Consider the following 15,044-nt stretch of genomic DNA (forward strand, 5'->3'; position numbering starts at 1 on the left):
AACAATCAAGATATCACAAGCACCAGTTGTTTGTAGCATCTTTAAAATGAAAAATCCATCCCTAAGCTAAATTATAGTAAGTTAATTACAGAGCCTGGCTGATGACAGACACACTGAGAAGAAGAACGAGGGGCTGACTGAATTTACCAATAGGAAAAGCAATCAGATGCACGAAAGACTACATATGTCTGAATCTTCCTCCACTAAAGAAACCAGGGTTGACCCTGACTAGGGATCAGTCTTGGGAGACTGGCAAGGAAGGACGCCCATCCACTCATTTCTCCAACTAATGCTTGCTGAGCACCAAGTGCTAGGGACTAATCACTCACCACATGCCACACACTGATTAGCTGTTGTGAATATACAGATTGATTAATCGACTGGTCTACTGGATCATTCACAATACACCAAATACAAAGGAATCTCATCAATATGCTAGAGATATGTCCTGGTGGCAGAGATGGAAAAATGACCATACAACGTTCCTTATCTCATGAATCTCACTTTAGTTGAGGGACACAAACAACAAATAAATGTGCAAAATGTCAAGGGGCAAATGCTGTGAAGGAAGACACTGCAGAGTAAGGTGGTACAGTAGGGATATGCTGTGATACAGAGAGCAGAGGCCCAACAGGAAGAAGGGCACAAGCTGGGAGATTGAGGGGAAGAGAGTGCCAAGGAGGAAAAGGCCAAGAGAGGCTTCAAGGAATAGCAAGGAGGGCCAGAGCAACTAGAGCAGATCTGTGCTTAGCAAAAGGGAGAAGTGAGCGGCTGAGATGATTAATCCAGAAGCCATTTTGCAAACCCACCGCTCACATCTCACAGTTTATCATTCACACATCACTATAGGCCTTTGATTCCAAACAAAATTGAAAAATTCTGCAAAACCCAGCTAAGCTTCTATCAGATATTTACCCAGCAGTGTCTCAGTGTTCTCTGAAGTCTCCTAAGAGTGGGCTTTGGGGTAGGGAAAGGAGAATGACCCCGTTGGACAAAGAACTTGAGTTGTTGAAGTTAGTCTGTCAGTAACAAAGTGATATGATCTTTAATTTAAACTCCCTCTCATTTGTTGGACTTAAAGCTAACTTATAAACTGCCTAGTCAGTGAGGACGATTTGGGCAGAGCACCAGATGGCCTTTGAGCACTGAAGACAGGTTTACTGATCTCACCATTTGTTCATCTAGGTCCCCAAAGATATCCAGGTCAGTGATGACCTCAGTCCACACACACCACCATGGTGCCAACATTAACCCAGGTGAGCCCTGTTGCCACATTGACTTGGACTCCATCTTCCCCTCGCCACTCCCCCACTCCTGTCATAGCTACCAGGGGCCAATCATTCCCCCCTGTGCAGCTCTAGAAATCTGTATCCCATCACACCCAAATAAACAAAGCATGCACAGACACTACAATCACTTGCCTGTGTGTCCTCTGCCACCACTGAGTCCCCATTAGCCCTCATCCTAATGCCTTCAGCCTCCCAAACTCTTAATCGCCAGAAAGAATTTCAATGAAACCAAAATCTGATGTTGGTGTTCTAACTAAAAAGCCTCCAAGTCTCCATGGCTCCCCCTTGCCAACACAACACCGTGAGGATGTGGCCTGGCCTTTAAGGCCCTGCACATGATGAGCCTAACAGTGATTCCCAAACACATCCCACATGGTCACACTTCTGTTGGTGCACAGTAGAAGAACAAGCCAGATGTTCACTTACTTCCAAGTCTTCCCATCTTGCCACTTGCTCACTGATTTGGGCCTGTTCCTCTCACTAACACTGCCTAAGAAAGAAGTCTGGGATTTTCAGAACCTAACCTTCCCTTCCCTATATTCTCCTCATCCCACCACTCCCTCAAACATGTCCCCCCTCCTCTCATCCCCACATCCCCATGTTTAGTTGATGTCTCAACTTTGATCATGAGGATTTCTGCAAGAGCCTGCTAACCTGTGTTTCCCTCCTAAGCTTACCAACTTTCTCAAGCCCCAAGTGACGCAAACATTTCTAAATCCTAAAACCACTGTCCATGGAAGCAGAGTAAAGGATGCCACAACTTGCCTATCCCACACATTTTCCCTTATTACCAGCAAAAAGCAGTGTGGTAAGAAATGGAAAATCACTGTAGAAGCAGAGGTGAGAGCTGTATACCTCTTCTTTAGCAAACGGGTATGGATGACTAATCTAAACTTCATACATTAAAAGTCTAGTTACTGGAAACATTTTAGCCAAAAAATATCCCTGGCATACATACACATTACTCTATACTGCAGGGTTAACAACCAACCAAATCATGTTAAGCTAATAATGAGAAAGCCAAGTTGACAGCAATTGATAATTAAGCATCTAGATTCCCAGCCATTACAAACTGTCACAAATTCATGACCTCGCTGACACTACCCTGATAGCATGCTATTTCCAAGATCTGCAGAAACTCCAAGCAGAGTGTTCATGCTAAGAGGGACCAGAGACCCAACAGTGCTAAGCACAGCAAGGTCCTGGCCTCCCAGAGGAACACAGAATAGAGTCATCCAGAAACTCCAGCAGGGCACTAACAACACCAATCACATTTCGGTAACTTCACATCTTTATGATTACTGGTAGCTAGCTGCAGTCATGTCTTGTACTTGGGAGCCCAGAATTTTGAGTCTTATATCCACAAGAACTGATAAAAAGACTGACAGAAAAATCAGAATAGGATCACCACCCTTCAGGAGGTCTTAAGGAGTACCGTTCATGTCTACAGAATCCTGATTCTAAAAGACAAATCTGATCTAGCAACTCACTAGCATAAAATTCTACAGTGGCGTTCCTCTGCCTGTGGAATAAAAACCAAAACCCCTGTTCAACCTGGTCCCCAAAGAAGGTCCTGCACAATCTGGCTCTAGCCCATAGTTTAGTGCTTACTACCCTCCCCCCATGGCTCCCGCCACATGCCCTACCACCCTCCTCACAGTTTTCTGGGCATGCCATGCTCTGGCTAACCTCCCTGGCCACCTATGTACACAGCTGTCTGAAATGCCCACATGCACTTCTTTCCCAACCCCTCCCACTTGACAAACTCTTTGCTAAGACCCATCTCAAAGGTCACATGACTTTCTACTCCCCAAGATGAATGAGGGGTCCACATCTGTGCTTCCATGCATCTGGCAGAATCTGGACCACCCTGTTTATCACACAATTAAGAATATAAGATCACTGTCTGATATTTTCATTACAATCTTTACTGTAACTCATTAGGAAGCACAAATTAGAACCTAAAACATTTCAAATTCAAGATAGTAGAAAAGTTATCTTAATTTGAGGTAATGGTAAAACAAAAATCCAGCTGGAATTCAGTTTTCCCATTAATTACTTTGAATAGAAGGCCTGGAGAGGGAGGGAGTGTCATTAACCAAGTTCATGCATGAGATGTGTGCTTATGTATGCACACCTCCTCAAACACACAAGAGGAAAGCTCAAAGCAAAGATGACACGCAGGCTTTAGAATACAAGGAATGTGTTAAAAACAAAAGCTGTACACTAATTTTTAAGCTTTGTTTCTTTTTCCCTTTCCTCTGTAGAATAACAGTCTTTTCTACTAGCAGCCTAAAATCAAATTTCTTTCATGATTTCTTGAGCTAAGATGTTGGACATTTTTATATGAAAATATTTAGGTGAGGGACTACTTGGGGAGTAGCAGAAGGCATTATAATTTGATTACACATTTGTTATTAATTTATTGAAGTTCCAAATGAAATTTCATCCCACCTGAGTTCTAGGAGTTGATATTCTGGGATTTAAAGGAATAATTCACTCCCTATTCTACTTCCCAAAACACAATATCCATTCTAAGTATATCTCTGAGAGCCTGATGGCTATTTATTGCATTTGGAAAATCAAAGTCATTGCAATCTTCCAAGGAAGTCAAGAGTGAAGGGAAATTGTCTCAGAAGCTATAACAATATGAAGCCAACAGAGCTGTGGAGTACACAGGTAGGCTGGGGCCAGATCATGCAGTCCTCTTCACAGGCCATGCAGGGCATATGGGCTTCACCCAAGTGCAGTAGGAGGTCACTGACAGGTTTTGAGTAGACCATGCGGAGTGAAATCATATATCAAGTATTTTTAATGATTAACTAGGCTACCACCAATTCAAAGGCCTTGGTGATAACCCAGGTAAATGATGATGCTGGCTTGGAGGTGGGAGGGCAGTGGATGGATTCAAGATCCACTTTGGAAGAAGCATTGTTAGAACTTGATGATTTGAAGGAAGAGAAAGGTGAATATTAACATTTAACTCCCAGGTTAGAGCCTGAAAAGTGAATTAACAACTGTATACCTTAATGAGATGGAGGGGAAGAAGTAGGTCCAGAAAGGGGCTAATGATAGAAGATGAGCAAGAGTCAAAACTTAAGACACAGTAAGCTTGAGGTGCCCAAGTGAAAGCCATGTTTGCTTACTGCTATAAAAGGAATAAAAAGTACTGCACAACACAGAGGAGTCAGGTGGAATGACGGGCACCTGGTCCTCACTGGGGACTCTCATGGTGCTTGAATGTCCTACCGTTGTGCCAACTCAAGTTGGGGTATGGCCACAGAAGGAGCTTATGGCACCAAATTCAGTCAGGACATACACAGTCGCTTTTACTATGATCCTTAGTAACAAAATACCAGCCTTGGGATTAAGAACACAGTTAAATGGTATTTTCATCTGGAAGTGTGTGGCCAGACACACTTTCTTTAAGACTTAAGTTTTAGGTTTGCTAATTTTTTCTTTTTTTTCTTTCAATACTGGGGATTGAGCCCAGGGTCATTCTGGCTGGACTCAAATTTAGATCCTCCCACCTCAGCCTCCTGAGTCACTGGGACTATAGGCCTGCATAACCTTTCCTGGCTAAGATTTCCCAGTTTCCTGATGCTGATATTTAAGGATTCCCAGTAAAAGGGAATATCAGTATTTGGTCTTGGTCCCTGACACTTATACACTTGGGAGTACCATACTATCTAGGGGATTCCAGGATAGAGTATCCCATAGGAAATGTTAATCCAAGGTGGTAGTACAAGAAAACCTCTCAACAAAAATGGTCACAGAGGATGGCCTGTTTTACATGCAATGGTTTACCCAAATCATGCCCCACTCTTCAGGCATTACACCCGTTTCTAGACTAGAATCTGGGTTTTTATTATGATGGGTCTATTTTCTAATTTCCCTATCAAAAGACAAATCAAAATGTCAGTTCACAATCTGCTTTCTAATTAAAAGTTGAGCTATTTTTTTAAAAAAAAATCACATTTAACTAAACAATTCCACATGGCAATCCCACTGTGCTCTGCCACCTTGACTGATAGATAGAACAACTTGCCTTATTTAAATATCATTATCATTAGATACAGCTAGAGTAAGCTGATTGAATTCTTGTTTAGTATCATCCAGTTTACTCATAGAGTAAGATAATGCAGCATTTAAATAAAATACATTTCCTGCATTCAAGAAAACCCTCACAGAAAAAAGCAAAAAACTACTTTCAGTACTGACTGGAAGGTCCCCAGGAGGAATATGCCTTCTTATGCAAGAAAGTTAACTGGTTGGAGTGTGGGAAACACCGGGGTTATACTGCATTTCTCAACAGAAAGTCAAGACTCTATTCTGAAAGGAACACTAAGGTGGGTAAAGGACAGAACTTCCAGGTTTTGTGGCACCAGCAGTTTGCCACAGTTTCCAGAGGGAAAAATCAAGATATCACATGGGAGGTAAAAAGTGAATTCAGTTCACATTGGCTCATGACTTTATACAAGACACTGAGCTTCTGAGTTTGTTTCCTGACTCTGAAAATGAGAAGTGACCAAACACTGGTAGAAGAAGAAAATCTGTTGACATGTGTAGAAACACAAAAGGGAAACCATTTTACAAATGTAAAAGACAAATGCAATTACCTTGGGGCAGGAAGGGTTGGGACAAGTCTTCCAAGAGAATGGTAACCAAGAAAACCAATGAAGTACAAAAGGATCTTCTTTGGGATATTTAACAGGTGCATGAACAGTTTGAGAAATGCAATCTGCTAACTAGTTCATTTAACTCAAAAAAGGTTTTGGTTCAGAAAGATGGGTAAAAATGCAACTGTTCATTGACTAAAGTAGCACAGAGGTTCATATGGATGTAAAAGGCAAGCCAGGCAGCAGAGAAGAGCAGCCATAACCACAGCAAGACCAGAACCCCACCACAAGACCCCTTCTCATGCAACCCCCATTTGACATCAGCTAAAGGACACAGAGGTAAGCTGGGGAGGCACCTGAAAAGGTCTTTGAGGATAAATAGGAAAATGGCCAGAGAGAAGTAAAATATTACATACACAAAAGGGCACGTTTCAGGAATGACAAAGACAGTTATATCTCCCCAAAGATGAATTTCCCTTATAAGAGAATTTTTACCTTGTCTTCAAATTCAAGAATCACTGTTTCAATAATTTCAGCAAAATGATTTCCAGTAAAGGTATCTTGAATTATTCCTGTTGAGAAATTAAAAGAAGAGGTATAACAGGTACATGGGTAGGGAATACCCCTCCATAGACCCCTTCTTTGGAACCCCTATCAATACACGGCTCCCCTCCTCAAGAAACTGGCAGGGGATGAACTCTACCACCACTGTCAGCCACCCTGTCCCCATCAGACAGAATGAAAATCATGCAGCCCCTAAATTAGAGGGGTTTTCCTGCTCCAGTTCCCAGCAGGAATGGTCAAGCATTCCTGAGCAAACCATCCCCTAACTTAAGCTGGCAAGAGAGCATTTCTATTTCCTACTACCAACAAACACCAATTTTAAAATGAGAGATCCAGAGTTAGGTCTCAAAAATGAAACGAAAGTGAAGGAGATTCAAGATGGTGAGCTAGAGGGAAGTTGCATTCCTTGGCTCCATGACCTAGGATTCAAGCAGTGGGAATACTTTTGCTCTGTGAGTTATTAGAGAATCCTGGACAGCTGTACCCATCAGGACGCCCAGCCAGCGCACCCATGCAGACCCCCATCTACCAACATGGCATTCTCCCAGTCGCCTCCATCTTGGGACACTGCAACCATTGCCACAGTCCCCTCCACATGGTAGCCTGCAACTGGGGACACTGGACAGGATGTAAAAGCCCAGCCAGGCAGCAGAGAAGAGACAGTCGCCCGCTGTAGCACTATACACCACAGAGCTGCATCTCCGAACATGCAGCCCACTGCCACTGCCCAGCCATCTCTAAAAGCGGTCACCTCCATCTTGGGACACCTTCATCAGCATCTTGGGTTATGCTCACTACCACCATCTCCATATTTAGTCGGGGCAACTCCCATCTTGAGATACTGGCTGGGACCTAAAAGCAATATTAAGGTACCAATAGTCCTCCAACCACCCTGCGCCCCCCCACCCCCCGCCCGCACATAGCCACTATCCTGCACAGTCCTTGCAGCTACGTGTCCTTTGCAGCCGGTAGCTTGCAAAGCCTGGTATTAATCTGCCCAATACAAAACAGCTCTCTGCAATAGTCACACAGGCCCCAGACCGCAGTCCAACAGGACCTCAGAGAGAGAGGTTCCTGATTGGGAAATAGAAAGGGAGGAGGTGAGTGTGATACAATTTGAAGACTAAATTAGAGACCAGGAATCGTGGGGTCTACAGGGGATATAAAGGGATAAGACCAGGTATCCACATCACACAAATGGGCTCCAAAGGAGATCCTTGGGTGCAGTCTTCCAATTAGGAACCGGAGATGCTATATCCCACCTCCAGGAGCTCCACCCCCAAGACCAACCCTCCCATCCTAATAACCTTCACCATCCTGAGGGTGGAGATACCAGCAAACAACAGACAGCCCCACTACCAGGTGAGAAGGAAAGCAAAGAAGATACTGAACTTCAACAGAAACAATCCTTTAATTTTCCTTAGAGATTTGTTTTTCTCTTTCTCTCTCTCTCTCTCTCTTTCTTTTCATTTCTCTCTCTCTCTTTTCCTGCCCTCACATCCCGAACATTTGTGAAAGCAAGTACTTTTCATGCATTAGGCTACTGAAGACTGGGATGTGTGAACAGTATATTGCAATTGTGTTGTATAGTCTTCAATCTTTTATTTTCTTTTTCTTGATTTTTTTTTTGTTTTTTTTGTACTATTTTCTTCCCACTTACTTGTCCCCATAGTCTCTTTCTCTTTTCTCCTGCTACCAGCCAACTTCTTTTGATTCCTCTTTCACACTTCCTAAGATCTAAACCTCTAATCCTCACCTCCTAAATCCTTACCATCTCATCCAATACCCCCAAATTCACTCTTTATCCACCATTAGAAACTGTAGACCCTTTTGCAAACCTACTGTTTACATTGTATATAATTACTGAAATCACCATTTCTGTCTATTGCAACAAAACTGTAACATCTTAATAGGAGCTATTTGGTTTAAGGCTTTGTTTGCATTGGGATCTGTTAATATTGATCTTCCCCTTAAAGAAGAGGTATTAGAATCCTTCAGGGACACTATAAGTGTACAGGGTAAAAAGTGCAATACCTCAGATCCATACCACTAGAGGGGAAGACATGAACAAAATGAAAAAACAAGGGAAGAAAGTCTAAACAAAACAAGATACTACATTATTAAAATCCATGGCCAGCACAGAAGAAATGTCAGAGGAGTTCAGGAGGTATGTAATTAAAATATTCTGCAAATTAAAGGATGATATAAGAGAGCAAACACAGGCAATAAAAGATCATTTCGATAAAGAGCTACATAAGCAAATACAGGAAGCAGAAGCTTACTTCAATAAGGAGATAGAAAATCTTAAAAAAAAAATCCATGAAATGAAGGAAACAATAAACCAAATTAAAAACTCAATAGATAGCATCGCCAACAGATTAAATGACTTGGAAGACAGAACCTCAGACAATGAAGACAAATTATATAAATCTTAAAAATAAAGTTGACCACAAAGTGAAGATGGTAAGAAAACATGAGTAAGTAGAACATCTAAGAATTATGGGATAATATGAAAAGACCAAATTTAAGAATTATAAAGATAGAAAAAGACATAGAGATATAAACCAAAGGAATGAACAAGAAATTCAATGAAATAATATCAGAAAAATTTTCCAAACCTGAAGAATGAATTGGAAAATCAAATACAAGAGGCTTGCAGGACAACAAATATACAAGATCACAACAGATCCACACCAAGCCATATTTTAATAAAAATGCCTAGCATACAGAATATGGAGAGAATTTTAAAAGCCACAAGAGAAAGAAATCAGATTACATATTGGGGGAAACCAATTAGGATCTCTGCAGATTTCTCAACACAGACCCTCAAAGCTAGGAAGTCCTAGAACAATATATACCAAGCTCTGACAGAAAACAGTTGCCAACCAAGAATCTTATATACAGCAAAATTAAGCTTCAGATTCGATGATGAAATAAAAACCTTACATGATAAACAAAAGTTAAAAGGAAGCTGCACCACAGAACATCTTTGGCAAAATATTCCATGAAGAGAGAATGATAATCAGCAAAGGGAAGCACTACACTAAAGGAAAAGCCAATCAAAGGAGAAACCAAGTCAAGTTAAATAACAAAAATAAACCAAAATGACTGGGAATATAAACCATGTCTCAATAATAACCCTGAATGTTAATGGCTTAAGCTCAATCAAAAGACATAGACTGGCAGGTTGGATTAAAACAACAACAACAATATGCTGCTTTCAAGAGACTTGTCTCAAAGGAAAAGACATCCACAGACTGAAGGTAAAAGATTGGGAAAAAAACATACCACTCACATGGACTGTGTAAACAAGCAGGGGTTTCTATCCTCATAAAGGATAGTAGACTTCAAGCCAAAGTTAGTCAAAAGGGATAAAGAAGGACATTTCATACTGCTTAAGGAAACCATACATCAACAAGACATAACAATCCAGACACATATAAAATATTTTATCCATCAATGAGTGAATACATTTTCTACTCAGCAGCACATGGATCCTTCTCTAAAACAGACCATATATTATGCCACAAAACAACTCTTAGCAAATATAAAAAAAAAATAAGAGTTAGTACCCTACATTCTATCAGATCACAATGGAATAAAATTAGAAATCAACAATAAAATAAAAATTAGAAGCTACTCCAACACATGGAGACTAAATAATATGCTATTGAATAAACAATGGATAGCAGAAGACATCAGAGAGGAGATTAAAAAATTCTTAGAGGTAAATGAAAACACTGATACCACATAGCAAAATCTCTGGGACACTATGAAGGCAGTACTAAGAAGAAAGTTCACTGCATGAACTTTCTTTTAAGTTCATTCCTTAAAAGAAGAAAAAGTCAACAAATAAATGACCTAACATTACATCTCAAAGTCCTAGAAAAAGAAGAATAAATCAACATCAAAAGTAGAAGAAGACTGGAAATAATAAAAATCAGAGCTGAAATCAATGAAAATAAAACAAAACAAGTGAAAAATTAGCAAAAAGTTGGTTCTTTGAAAAAATAAATAAAATTGATAAACCTTTAGACATGCTAATGAAGAGAGAGAGAAAAAAAACTTGGATTACTAAAATCTGTGATAAGAAAGGGAATATCATGATGGACACTACTGAAATACAGAAGATAATTAAAAACTATCTTAAAAATTGATACTGTAATAAAATAAAAAATATCAAAGACATCAACAAATTTCTAGAGTCATATGATCTACCCAAACTGAATCAGGATGATATATGCAAGTTAAACAGATCAATTTCAAGCAATGAAATATAAGGCGCCATCAAAAGCCTACCAACCAGGCTAGGGATATAGCTGATAAAATGTTTGCCACGCATGCACAAAGTCCTGGGTTCAATCCCCTCCCCCCCCCAAAAAAAGCCTACCAACCAAGAAAAGCCCAGGGTCAGAGGACCAGAGGAATTCACAGCTGAGTTCTACAAGACCTTCAAAGAAGAATACAAATACTTCTCAAATTATTCCATGAAACAGAAAAAGAGGAAACCCTTCCAAACTCATTCTGTGAAGCTAGTATCACCCTGATACCAAAACCAAACACAGACACATCAAGGAATCAAAATTTCAGACCAATATCTCTAATGAACATAAATGCAAAAATTCTCAATAAAACTCTGGAGAATCACATACAAACATATATTTTAAAAATAGTGCATGACAATCAAGTGGGGTTCATCCCAGGGATTCAAGGTTGGTTCAACATACAGAAATCAATAAATGTAATCCATCACATCAATACATTCAAAGATAAGAATTACATGATCATCTCAATAGATGCAGAAAAAGCATTCAACAAAACACAGCACCTCTTCAAGTTCAAAATACTAGAAAAAATTAGGGATAATAGGAAAATATCTCAACATTATAAAAGCTACCTATGCTAAGCCCCAGGCCAACATCATTCTAAATGGAGAAAAATTGAAAGCATTCCCTCTAAAAACTAGAACAAGACAGGGATAGCCTCTTTCACCACTTCTACTTAACACAGTCCTTGAAACTCTAGCCAGAGCAATTAGAAGAAAGGGATACAAATATGAAAAGAAGAACTCAAACCATCAATATTTGACAATTATAATATTTGATACTTAGAGGTTCTGAAGAATTCCATCAGAAAACTTCTAGAACTAATAAATGATTCAGCAAAGTAGCAGGCTAAAAAATCAAAACCCATAGATCAAATGCAGTTCTGTACATCAGTGACGAATCCTCAAGAGAAATGAGGAAAACTACCCCATTCACAATAGCCTCAAAAAAAAAAAAAAAAACACAAATTTGGGAGTCAACCTAACAAAAGAGGTGAAATGACTACAGAACACTAAAGAAAGAAATTAAAGAAGATGGAAATATCTCCCCTGATCTTGGATAGACAGAATTAACATTGTCAAAATGACCATACTACCAGAAGCACTATACAGATTTAATGCAATTCCAATCAAAATCCCAATGACATTCCTCATAGAAACAGAAAAGGCAATCATAAAATTCATCTGGAAAAATAAGAGATCCAGATAGCCAAAGCAATCCTTAGCAAGAAGAGTGCAGCAGGTGGAATCACAATATCAAACCTTAAACAATATTACAGAGCAATAGTAACAAAAACAACGTGGAATTGGCACCAAATAGACTTGTGGACCAATGGTACAGAATAAAGGACACAGAGATTAACCCACATAAATACAGTTATCTCATACTATACAAAGGTGCCAAAAACATATATTGGAGAAAAGAGAGCCTCTTCAACAAATGGTGCTGAGAAACCTGTAAATCCATATGCAACAAAATGAAATTAAGCCCCAAATCTGTCACCATGCACAAAACTTAAATCAAAGTGGATCGAGGACTTAGGAATTAGACCAGAGACCCTGCACCTAATAGAAGAAAAAAGTAGGCCCAAATCTTCATCCATGTAGGATTAGGTCCTGACTTCCTTACTAAGACTCCTAAAGCACAAGAAACAAAATCAAGAATCAATAAATGGGATAGATTCAAACTAAAAAGCTTCTTCTCAGCAAAAGAAACAATCAATGAGGTGAAGAGAGAGCCTACAAAATGGGAGCACTAATCTCCAGGACATAAAAGAACTCAAAAAACTTAACACCAAAAAACCAAATAACTCAATAAATGGACTTAGGAACTGAACAGACACTTCTCAGAAGAAGATATACAATCAATCAACAAACATATGAAAACATATTCAACATCTCTAGTAATTAGAAAAATGCAAATCAAAACTACGATTTCATCTGACTCCAGTCAGAATGGCAGTTATCAAGAATACATGTAACCATAAGTGTTGGCGAGGATGTGGGGAAAAAGGCATACTCTGACATTGCTAGGGGGAATGCTAATTGGTACAACCAATCTGGAAAGCATTATGGAGAGTCCCTAGAAAACTCCGAATGAAACCTCTATTTGACCCACCTATCCCACTCCTCGGTTTATATACCCAAAGAACTTAAAAATAGCCTACTACAGTGACACAGCCACATCAATGTTTATAGCAGCACAATTCACAACAGTTAACCTGTGGAACCAAGCTAGATGCCCTTCAATAGATAAATGGATAAAAAAACTATGATATATACATACACAATGAAATACTACTCAGCATTAAAGAGAATAAAATCATGGCATTTGCAGGTAAATGGATGAAGTAAGCTGCTGAAGTAAGCCAATACCCAAAACCAAAGGCCAAATGCTTTCTCTGATAAGTGGATGCTGATCCATAATGGCGGTGGGGCTGAGGGTGGGGTGTGCATAGGAGAAATGGAGGAACTTTGGATAGGGCAAAGGGGTGGGAAGGAAAGGAGGGGGTATGGGGGTAGAAAAAATGGTGGAATGAGATGGACATCACTACCCTAGGTACACATATGATAAGACAAATGGTGTGACTCTACTTCGTTTACAACCAGAGAAATGAAAAACTGTGCTCCATTTGTATACTATGAATCAAAGTACATTCTGCTGTCAATGTATAACTAATTAGAATAAATAAATAAATAGAAATAAAAGTGAAGGGTAAAGGAATAATGCCTTGGAAAAAATAAGAGGAGAGAGAAAGTACTATGGGCCCCTGAATTAATGTCCCATAATATCTGGGAGAAGAGGAGAGAGATGTGTGAGACTCAAGAGTGTAGACCCAGCAAAGTAATTCAAAAATCCCAGTGGCATTAAACATTAAGATGGAGGCCCAGATCCCAAGTAGGAAAGGGCTCGTGATACCAGCATTATCTGTAACAAAGCAAGTGAGAATTACATTGAAAATACAAATGCAGCAGAATCTGAAACATGTCTACAGCAAGCAAGGATCAACTAAATCATGATATGATGCCCATCATTACTAAAATAAGAAGTGTGACAATTCAAAGGTAATTTTTGGTTTACTGCACTTCCTTTTCTTCCTCTTTAATTAATTTTTTGTCTTAAACAATATTTCACTTAACCCTGGGTTGGTGGTCATTTAGTGCTAGTTCAGCTGGGAAGTTCTCCTTCTGGTCTTGCCTGGTTTGCTTAGATGGCCACAGTCCTCTGGCAACCCAACCTTTTGAATGTGGTTTTTTTGGTTTGTTTGTTGTTGTTTTTTTTTATTTTTTTAGTTGTTGATGGACCTTTATTTTGTTCGTTTATTTACATGCAGCGCAGTGCCTCACATGCTAGGCAAGTGTTCTACCAGTGAGCCACAAACCCAGTCCTATCTTTGAGTATATTTAGTGAATGTAAACATGTTTCCATAAAAAATGTTAAAGATATATGGCCAACCTCTATCACCTTGCCATATTTTTCCACTAGTTCTTGGATTAGTCAACCACAAATTCACCTCAGTGAGGCTTCAAGAACCTCACCTCTCCTAGTCCCACTGGGGAACAATGACTTTGGTAAAATGCAGAGATTAAGGTACACAAAAGAGAGGGCTGGAAGGAAGGGCTAGATAGGAGAAGGGAGTCATCATGAATGCCAAGTTAAGGAGTTGGGACCTTAATTGAGCAGCATAAGAAGTCAACATGCCTGGAACCTAGTCCCTATTCTCTAAGAAATAATTACCATTCTGAAAAGAGAAAGTTAAAATTAGACTCTAAAGAGAAGATATGACCCCTACCACAAACACTAGAGCAATGGGCTGGAAAATAAATGCATGGAAAGTCCTCAATGACCTCCCCGCTTGACATGGCAGTTGCCTGCTGCTGCTACTGGCTCCCTAACTGCAGCAAAGACACCAAAAGCTTTCCCTGCTTTCTGGCCTCCTGAATAGTAAGCTCCAGGGGCTCACTGGAGTCTGGGGTTCACTGGAGCTTCCGTTTTCACTGAGCAGAGTAGAGAACAGGGATACCAGCTGGCCAGCAGAACAAGCCTAAGGGCAGTTCTACTGTCTACTCATCCAGACTCAGCTCTGTCTATCCATCCAAGCAGCAAAGGCACCTGCTGCTCCAACCCCAGCCCTACCATGGCCTCTCTCTGGGCCTCTCAGATTCCTTAGCCATAAAACAAGGGAGAGAAAATAAACTATAGAATTCAAAGGGTGGTCTCAAACCAGTGCCATCCACCAACTCTGT

At 40.0% G+C, this 15,044-nt stretch overlaps 1 protein-coding gene across 11 annotated transcripts in view; it reads right to left on the reverse strand.

Moving 5' to 3' along the window:
* Slc36a4 (solute carrier family 36 member 4) overlaps positions 1–15,044 on the reverse strand; it is a 391,588-nt gene that overhangs the window by 342,438 nt on the left and 34,106 nt on the right. For all 11 annotated transcript variants that reach the window (XM_046462337.2, XM_058584992.1, XM_046462338.1 and 8 more), the window contains exon 2: positions 6,404–6,480. The gene's annotated coding sequence lies outside the window, so the exon portion shown is untranslated. The remainder of the gene's footprint in view (positions 1–6,403; positions 6,481–15,044) is intronic.

Source organism: Marmota monax, unplaced genomic scaffold, assembly GCF_021218885.2.
Source record: "Marmota monax isolate L192 unplaced genomic scaffold, Marmota_monax_Labrador192_F-V1.1 WCK01_AAM20220418_F8-fsc00104, whole genome shotgun sequence".
In the NCBI taxonomy this organism is placed as follows: domain Eukaryota; kingdom Metazoa; phylum Chordata; class Mammalia; order Rodentia; family Sciuridae; genus Marmota; species Marmota monax.